Here is an 8,710-nt window from a genome sequence, read left to right as displayed (position 1 = left end):
CTGACTTTAGGGATAGAGTATAACTCCTCAGTCCTTAAGTGTGGGCTGCACAGAATGACTTCCTTCCAAGAGAGTACAGTTTGGGAGGGAGAAAAGAGTAACTTTACAACCGAGAAAGCTAACAAACTATTTCAGCCAGCTGATCAAGGTTAACAACAACAATGATAAGTAATATTGATGATATGGACCCTTGTTATTATGTGATGAAAATAGTACTGTACCTCTGTGATCTTCCTGCTAAGAAATCACAACCCTGGTCTAATAATAAGAAACATATCAAGTAAGTCCCAATTGAGGGAGATTCTGCAAAATACCTGACCAGTACTCTTCAAAAACTGTCAAGGTCATTGAAGGAAGTCATGCCTGAGGAACTGTCACAGCCAAGAGGAGGGTAAGGAAACACAGGACAAAATACAGTCTGGTATTCTGAATGGGATCCTGAAACAGAAAATAAAATTAGATAAAAGTAAGGAAATCTGAAAAATCTTAGAATTTTAGTTTCATATACTTAAACTCGTAAGTCAAGGCTCATTTTTTTGTGACAAATATAATAAGAAAGATGTTAATAATAGAGAGAACTAGGTGTGGAATATATAAAAACTCTTCCAAAATATTCTGTAAAAATAAATCTATTGTAAAATAAGTTCTATTTAAAAAATACAATGAATCAGAATTTCTTCCAAGTAGTAAAAGGCATTAATTCATAGATTTAAAAAGATTAACAAATCCCCCAAAGGGAAACCAAATCCACACCTAATCATATAAATGTAAACCTGAACAGAAAGATAAAGAGATCTCAAAAAATCAAAGAGAAAAGACTAATGATATTCAAAACAGTCACAGTGAGGGTGTCTGCCACTTTTCATCAATAGCAATGGAAGGCAGAAGACAAATATAAAAAAGGGGGCAATAAAGGTTAGAGCAGTAGTTATTGAGTAAAAACAAACTTTGAGAATACCAACTAATTAACTATTGATTAAAAAACATACTAACAAAATAGACAGCCTCTGGCAAGACTGATAGAAGAATAGAAGTGAAACACAACTATAAATATCAGAAATTAAAAAGGACACAATTATTGATATATATATATATATATATATATATATGAAATTTAGAGGACACTATGGATAATTTTATGCTAATAAATAAAAATGGATAAAATGTACTAATTCCTAAAAAATAATAACTTTTCAAAACTGTATCAAAATAAAAGAGAAAAATTGAGTAATCCTAAAAACATTAAGGACATTATATTCTTAGTGAAAAAATTTTCCAGAAAGAAACTTGCTCCCAGATGTTTCCCTGGAAATTTCTACTATATGTCCACAAACAAGTAATTTGAACATTGCATAAAACTATTATAGAATGTTGAAAAAAAGACTATACTCTTCTCTGCAATGCTACTATTACAAGGATTATCTTTGTAAACACACAGTTTATGTCCTTCCTTATTTTTCTCAGATGGACATTTTAGTATGAGTGAAAATTAAGAGAGGGTGGAGATCTGCACTTGGATCCCTTGTGGGGATCCTGAGACAGCAGAAGAGATGCATCCTTTGGCAGTTGATTGCGCCTTGCACTAGAGAGAAGCCCAGGAATGATATATTTGGGGGTTATATTTCTCCACTCTGGAAGTCACCCAGTTCGTTCCAGAAACATTGATTGCTTCTTTGACGCACCCTCAATGAAGGTCTGATGGACAGACACTTTTTGTTGACCTTGCGGCTATTTTCTATCTTGTGGAAGTTGAAGACATGGTGAAAGGGCCAAGTTACCTGCTTTGGTGAATAGAAGTGCTCCACTTGGTTCTTAGAACATGGGCCCTCGCTTAAAGCTGCAGCTGTGATCCTCGGCTGTCTGTTGGCATTGAAGGGACCTGATGTTTTACGTTATTGGTGGAATCACAGTATCTGTGGTTGCATTCTTCTTCACAATTAAGTTCCTCTTCGAGCTCGCTGCACGTGTAGTCAGCTTCCTCCAGAATGAGGACCGTGAGCGCCGAGGGGACCGGACTATTTATGACTATGTGCGGGGAAATTACCTGGATCCCCGGTCTTGCAAAGTCTCCTGGGATTGGAAGGACCCCTATGAGGTGGGCCACAGCATGGCCTTCCGAGTGCATTTATTCTATAAGAACGGGCAGCCTTTCCCTGCACATCGGCCTGTGGGACTAAGAGTTCACATCTCTCATGTTGAGCTAGCAGTGGAAATTCCAGTGACCCAGGAAGTCCTCCAGGAGCCCAGTTCCAATGTGGTCAAGGTGGCCTTCACTGTGCGCAGGGCTGGGCGTTATGAAATCTCAGTGAAGCTTGGTGGATTAAATGTGGCCTACAGTCCCTACTACAAGATTTTTCAGCCTGGAATGGTGGTTCCTTCCAAGACCAAAATTGTGTGCCATTTTTCTACTCTTGTGTTGACCTGTGGGCAGCCACACACCCTTCAAATAGTGCCCCGAGATGAGTATGACAACCCTACCAACAATTCCACGTCCTTGAGAGATGAGCACAATTACAGTTTGTCCATTCATGAGCTCGGTCCCCAAGAAGAAGAGCACACTGGTGTCTCATTTGAGAAGTCAGTGACCTCCAACAGACAGACCTGCCAGGTCTTCTTGCGACTCACCCTGCATTCTCGTGGCTGCTTCCATGCCTGCATTTTGTACCAAAATCAGCCAATCCATAACGGCGAATTTGACATTATTGTCCTAAGTGAGAATGAAAAGAATATTGTTGAACGCAATGTGTCCACCTCAGGAGTGAGCATTTACTTTGAGGCTTATCTTTATAATGCTGCCAACTGCACCAGCACACCGTGGCACCTCCCACCCATGCACATGAGCTCTTCCCAGCGCCGGCCTTCCATGGCTCCTGAGGAGGAAGACGAAGATTCACCTTCTGAGTGTCACACCCCCGAGAAGCAATTCTCAGTGAAGGAGTTCTACCTGAAGATCATTCCCTGGCGCCTTTATACCTTCCGAGTGTGCCCAGGAACCAAATTTTCGTACCTTGGCCCCGACCCTGTCCATAAGCTCCTTACACTGATGGTAGATGATGGCATTCAGCCTCCTGTGGAGCTCAGCTGTAAGGAGAGGAACATCCTCGCAGCCACTTTCATCTGTTCCCTCCATAAGAACATAGGAGGCTCTGAGACCTTTCAGGACAAGGTGAACTTTTTCCAGCGAGAGCTTCGGCAGGTACATATGAAAAGACCACATTCCAAAGTCACCCTGAAGGTCAGCAGACATGCCTTGTTGGAATCGTCTCTGAAAGCCACTCGGAATTTCTCCATCTCAGATTGGAGCAAGAACTTTGAAGTGGTTTTCCAGGATGAAGAAGCTCTGGACTGGGGAGGGCCTCGCCGGGAATGGTTTGAGCTAATCTGCAAAGCACTATTTGATACCACCAATCAGCTCTTTACCCGATTCAGTGACAACAACCAAGCATTAGTGCACCCTAACCCTAACCACCCCCCTCATCTACGCTTGAAGATGTATGAGTTTGCAGGGCGGCTCATGGGCAAGTGTCTCTATGAGTCCTCTCTAGGAGGAGCCTACAAGCAGTTGGTCCGCGCTCGCTTCACCCGTTCTTTCTTGGCCCAAATCATAGGACTACGTATGCATTACAAGTACTTTGAAACGGATGACCCAGAATTCTACAAATCTAAAGTTTGTTTTATCCTCAACAATGACATGAGTGAGATGGAGCTGGTCTTTGCAGAAGAGAAATATAACAAATCAGGTCAATTGGATAAGGTTGTTGAACTCATGACAGGCGGAGCTCAAACCCCAGTCACTAATGCGAATAAAATCTTCTATTTAAATTTGCTGGCCCAATATCGGCTGGCCAGTCAAGTGAAAGAGGAGGTGGAACATTTCCTGAAAGGCCTGAATGAGTTGGTCCCTGAGAACCTTTTGGCTATTTTTGATGAAAATGAGCTTGAGCTACTGATGTGTGGGACTGGGGACATCAGTGTGGCTGATTTCAAAGCCCATGCAATGGTCGTTGGTGGCTCATGGCATTTCAGAGAAAAGGTCATGAGGTGGTTTTGGACTGTAGTTTCCAGTTTGACCCAGGAGGAGTTGGCTCGGCTGCTTCAGTTCACAACAGGCTCCTCTCAGCTGCCACCCGGAGGCTTTGCGGCCCTCTGTCCCTCATTCCAGATTATTGCTGCTCCGACCCACAGCACGCTACCAACTGCACACACATGTTTTAACCAGCTGTGCCTCCCTACGTATGACTCGTATGAAGAGGTGCACAGGATGCTGCAGCTGGCCATCAGCGAGGGCTGTGAGGGCTCTGGCATGCTCTGACCACTCTCCTGCCATCCTCTTGGCTCCTGTGCTTTCTGGAGCATCTGGGTGCGCACAATAGACATCATAACCACTGATGCTAACAGAACACATAACCATCAGCCAGAAGCTGCTGCATGCTCCCCAGTGTCTGGAGTATTTGGTCACCTACAGGCCTTGTCCTTCCCTCACCCCCTTCCTGTCCATCTTCTCCCCACAGGCCACTTTGGCATGATATGTATTCTGAGCTACTCGTTGAGTCACGAGAAGAGGACCGTGCTGCTGTAATTCCACTTGGTTCTTAGGAGATCTCAGTGGCGGGAGCTGCCTCATTAGCTGAAGGAGATTACACAAAGGGCTCAGCTCTCATTGGGGAGCTGGTGCCCTCGCCTTGCTATCCTCCTCTGCTTATGCTCCTCGGGGTCCCTCTGTGGCCCTCATTACTTGACCTGAGGTCTGTGAGTCCTTCTTGTGGGCAGGGTGATTGCCTCTTCTCAGCAGGAGCCAGGAGAAGCACCGATAGGAAGAGGCCCACATGCGCAGTCTTTGGTTTTGTCCCTCTGCACAACGGCAGGCATGGGCATTGGCCCTGGACTACCTCTGATGGGGACTGAGCACACATGGATCTTTCTGTGGTTCCGAACTGGAAAAGGAGCTCTCCCTGCAGGCGTTTCTGGAAATGGTCGTTAATCTCTAAAGAATTCTAAGCTTTTTCTTGAGTTTGAGCCGGTGAGAAAAGCAGACCTAAGCATGTGAAAGATAGCTGGGCTGTGGCCTCCAGTGCTAACTCTGCTTCTCCTTTAAGGTTGGGGGCGTGTCTAGGCATATGGCTGGCTTGAAGACTACTGATGCTTGTCCCTAAGTTTGTTCTTTACGCTGAGGTGTGGCTGGGTCTGGTCACCTGCCTTCGAGTTATACAGTCTGCTAAGAGCTGGGATTCTTTTGCTTTCTACTGAAGAAAATTTTGGAGCAAGGAACTGGGACCGTAAGAATAGCATGCCAGTGATCCCTGCTTCTCTCTTTGCTTGGTGTTCTCTGGCAGCACTGGGGCAAGGGAAGGGGACCAACAGTTCAAGTGTTTTCACAGGTCCTTTGGGTCAGGATACTGGGAACAGGAGATATGTCAGGCAGTAAACACCTAGCTGCCCCAGTTACTTCCCTTCACTCCCTCAGTTACCACCAAGGGGAACTAAGAAGGGAGGAAGATAAATTAGGTTCACTATTGTGTGATGATTGAGGAGAACCTGCTGTCGTCTCTTGGAGGATGGCAACATTACAATTTGAATGAAAACATTTGCAAGACGCAAAACCTCATCAACTGTCCCACATGTCTGTTTTTAAGAAGGCTTTGTAGCAAGCTACTATTCCCAATGGGGCATTCAAGTCTGAGACTATTACAAGCCATCTTTATCGCCAAAACCAGCAAGTACACAGAGTCCAGAGAGGAGGCAGGACTGTGGCATTGCCTTGGCCTCCTGGAAGCAAGTCTGAGCCCTCCTGCTCCCAGAGATCACAAGGAACAAGCCCTTCTGAGCTGCTGCTGTTAATGCCTGAACTCACTCCTTCGCAGTCGTCATTTGTCCTTCTTGGTGTGGGTGCTGACCTCACTCATTCTTGGGGGCCAGGATCCAGTGTCAGGGCCTCTACACCACAGGGCACTGCATGCCACATGGTCACTGCTCTCCTCAGGGACCAGGACAAGGTGCTGCTGCTTGCCCCAGTGTTTCCCGTGGGATATGTACAGGCAAGCTTTGTCATCACCCTGGGAAACACGATGCTGCCCCTCGGCCCAGAGAGGGGTTTCCCGCGGGGGGCCCGGGGGCTGGTTCTGCTGTCTTTGGCAGTTATTCCTCTTCTGGATTCTGCTTTCACCCTCCAGCAGCTCTCCACAGACTGACGCTGGAGCTCGATTTGATTTTCTTGGCTAGACCTGTCATTTTAAACTCTGGTCATAGCACTTTTCAAAGCATCCTGGGCACCGCCACTGCCCAGCTGGGGCAGCTGCATCCCTGTGGGGGTCCTGAGCCCCAGGGCCTTTGTTTAACAAAACCCTTTGGTACTGTTGTGGTTTTTCTATTCTTCCAGTTTATCCTCTCTCCTAACTGTTTAAATGTATCTTTGCTCTTTGGAGCCTTTCTTTTACCTTTTTTTTTTTCCTTTTCTAATCCTGCTTTGGTACTAGCCAGTGTGGGGAAAGGTACAGTGTGTCGGAGAGAAGTAGTGTGTGTTACTTCTCGGGCAATTTTCTATTCACGTTTCTTATTTTGGCCAGTTCTTTTATTTATGTCCTTGTGGCCCAGGTACTTTGGGGGTCAGCTAACCTCCTGGCCTTCGGTGTCTTTGAAGGAGACCAGATACAAAGTGAACACCACGGAGAACATTGGCATGTCTCTAGAACTTCAGCGGAGACCAAGCCCTGCTGCAAATTTTCAGGCCAGGCAAAAGGGCCAGACAGTTGCAATGACTGTGTAAATATTTTGTACAGTAAATAAATAAATGTTTAAAAGGAAAAAAAAAAAGAAAATTAAGAGAAAGGACTCTTCCAAGATTCAGGTCAAGTTTCATCCAAATGTCCACAAGTTCAACTGCTGCTCTCTTTTGGATGGTCTATTGGTATGTATTATATTTGAATTCGATATTTCTTTGAAATATATTTGTATTGATTTCAGAGACAATTATGATTTGGATATAAAGATCAAAAATTTGTTTTTATTTTTATTGATTTCAGACAGGAAGGGAGAGAGAGAGAGAGGTAGAAACATCAATGCTGAGAGAGAATCATTGATCAGCTGCCTCCTGCATGCCCCTTACTGGGGATCAAGCCCACAACCCAGGCATGTGTCCTGACTGGGAATTGAATGGAGACCTCCTGGTTCATAAATTGAAGCTCAACCATTGAGCCATGCCAGCTGGGCTGAATTCGATATTTCTATATTAAGTTTTCTGATTAAAACAGTGACTTCCCCCATTCTACCATTTAACTTGGAAATGCCATTTAGATCAAGTAGCTGAATGAAAAGAAAAATGTTGTGTTTTACTATGTATCAACATTTATCAGTAAGCCATATGACCCCTTTTGGCAGGTGCATTGGTTTTCTATGGGCTTGATATATATCCTCCTGAAATTCATGAATCTTCATAATAGCCTGATGTGGAAATTATCAGTAGATAAACATGTAGCTGCTTCACAATCTGCTAAACCTTGGATACCACTTCAGCAAGCAGAAAGAATATCTACTTTCAACAGTTTCCTTTATTTACATAGAGAACCTATGGGAGGTCCGTCTTCTGTTCTGATTTATATCTTTGAGAAAGTTCCAACAAGTATATTTCAAAATCTCAAAACATGTACGCATAACTATTTCTTTATTTTTTTTCTTTTAAAAGTACTATTCACCTTATCATTACCAGCAACCAGAAGACTTTATTTTGTATAAAATAATCTGACATTTTGACCTATTGCAAAATATATGTAATTCAGTGTCATCTAAAGCATTCTGATCTCGCTTGTTTATATGCCTGCCTATATTCTCTATCCCTGTTTTGCCTTATTCCACTTGGACATAACACTTGGGTTCCCTCTCAGTTATAAAAAAAATACACCAAGATTTTGTGAATTTAATTATTTTTTCTGAAGACGAGTTATAGTATAGAATTATACATGTATCACTTCCTTTTGCTGCTGCCTCATCTCTCCTCATTATTCCTTTGCCTTATCTTCTTCTTATCCCTTCTCTTCTTAGGGCAACTGAGTTCTTTTCCTTCCATTCTACATTGGGGAAGCATTTTAGTAATTTTTTTTTCATTAATTGAGTAGGCTCTTGGGGTGGGTAAACAATTTATCAAAGTATTTCTCTTCTCCCAAAGTAATCTTCTCCTCAAGGGGAATTCTGGAAGGTAAAATATTTAATTTTTTAAAATGTAGAATGTATCTCTCTTTATGTCTATGGCTTAAAGGCTTTTAATGAGTGCTTTGGTATTATAGAAAAATATGACAAAGATTTAAAGAATGTATCTTCTTCACAAAGGCCAAGGTTACATACCTTACAGAAAATGTAACAAGCTTATCACATGGTACTGTTATGTTTCAATCATCTATGTGGCTAGCCCTTTTCTTTTTCTTTCCGTGAAATGTGCCCAGGCTTTATGCATCCTTGATTTTGGTGTCAACATTTCTTGTATTTTGAAAACACTCCTTAAAAGTGGAAATAAGCTAATTTGTATATACTGTATGGCAAATCAATATTATAGCTACATCAAATCTTTTTAGTTTGAGACAGAGTATTAATAAACCAATATCCATTTATTAAGAAACTAGAGGCCCGGTGCATGAATTCATGCAACAGTGGGGTCCCTCAGCCTGGCCTGCAGGATCAGGCCAAAACCAGCTCTCCGACATCCACCGAGGGGTCCCAGATT

The 8,710-nt window shown here is 43.2% G+C and overlaps 1 pseudogene; it reads left to right on the top strand.

Annotated features, from left to right (window-relative positions):
• Nucleotides 1-1,533: 1,533 nt before the first annotated feature.
• Nucleotides 1,534-6,810, top strand: LOC102443075 (annotated as a pseudogene).
• Nucleotides 6,811-8,710: the final 1,900 nt, after the last annotated feature.

This window comes from Myotis lucifugus, unplaced genomic scaffold (assembly GCF_000147115.1).
Source record: "Myotis lucifugus unplaced genomic scaffold, Myoluc2.0 scaffold_30, whole genome shotgun sequence".
Taxonomy (NCBI): Eukaryota; Metazoa; Chordata; class Mammalia; order Chiroptera; family Vespertilionidae; genus Myotis; species Myotis lucifugus.
The sequence above is the reverse complement of the archived record's forward strand: the minus strand, read 5'-3'. Positions and strand labels throughout refer to the sequence as shown.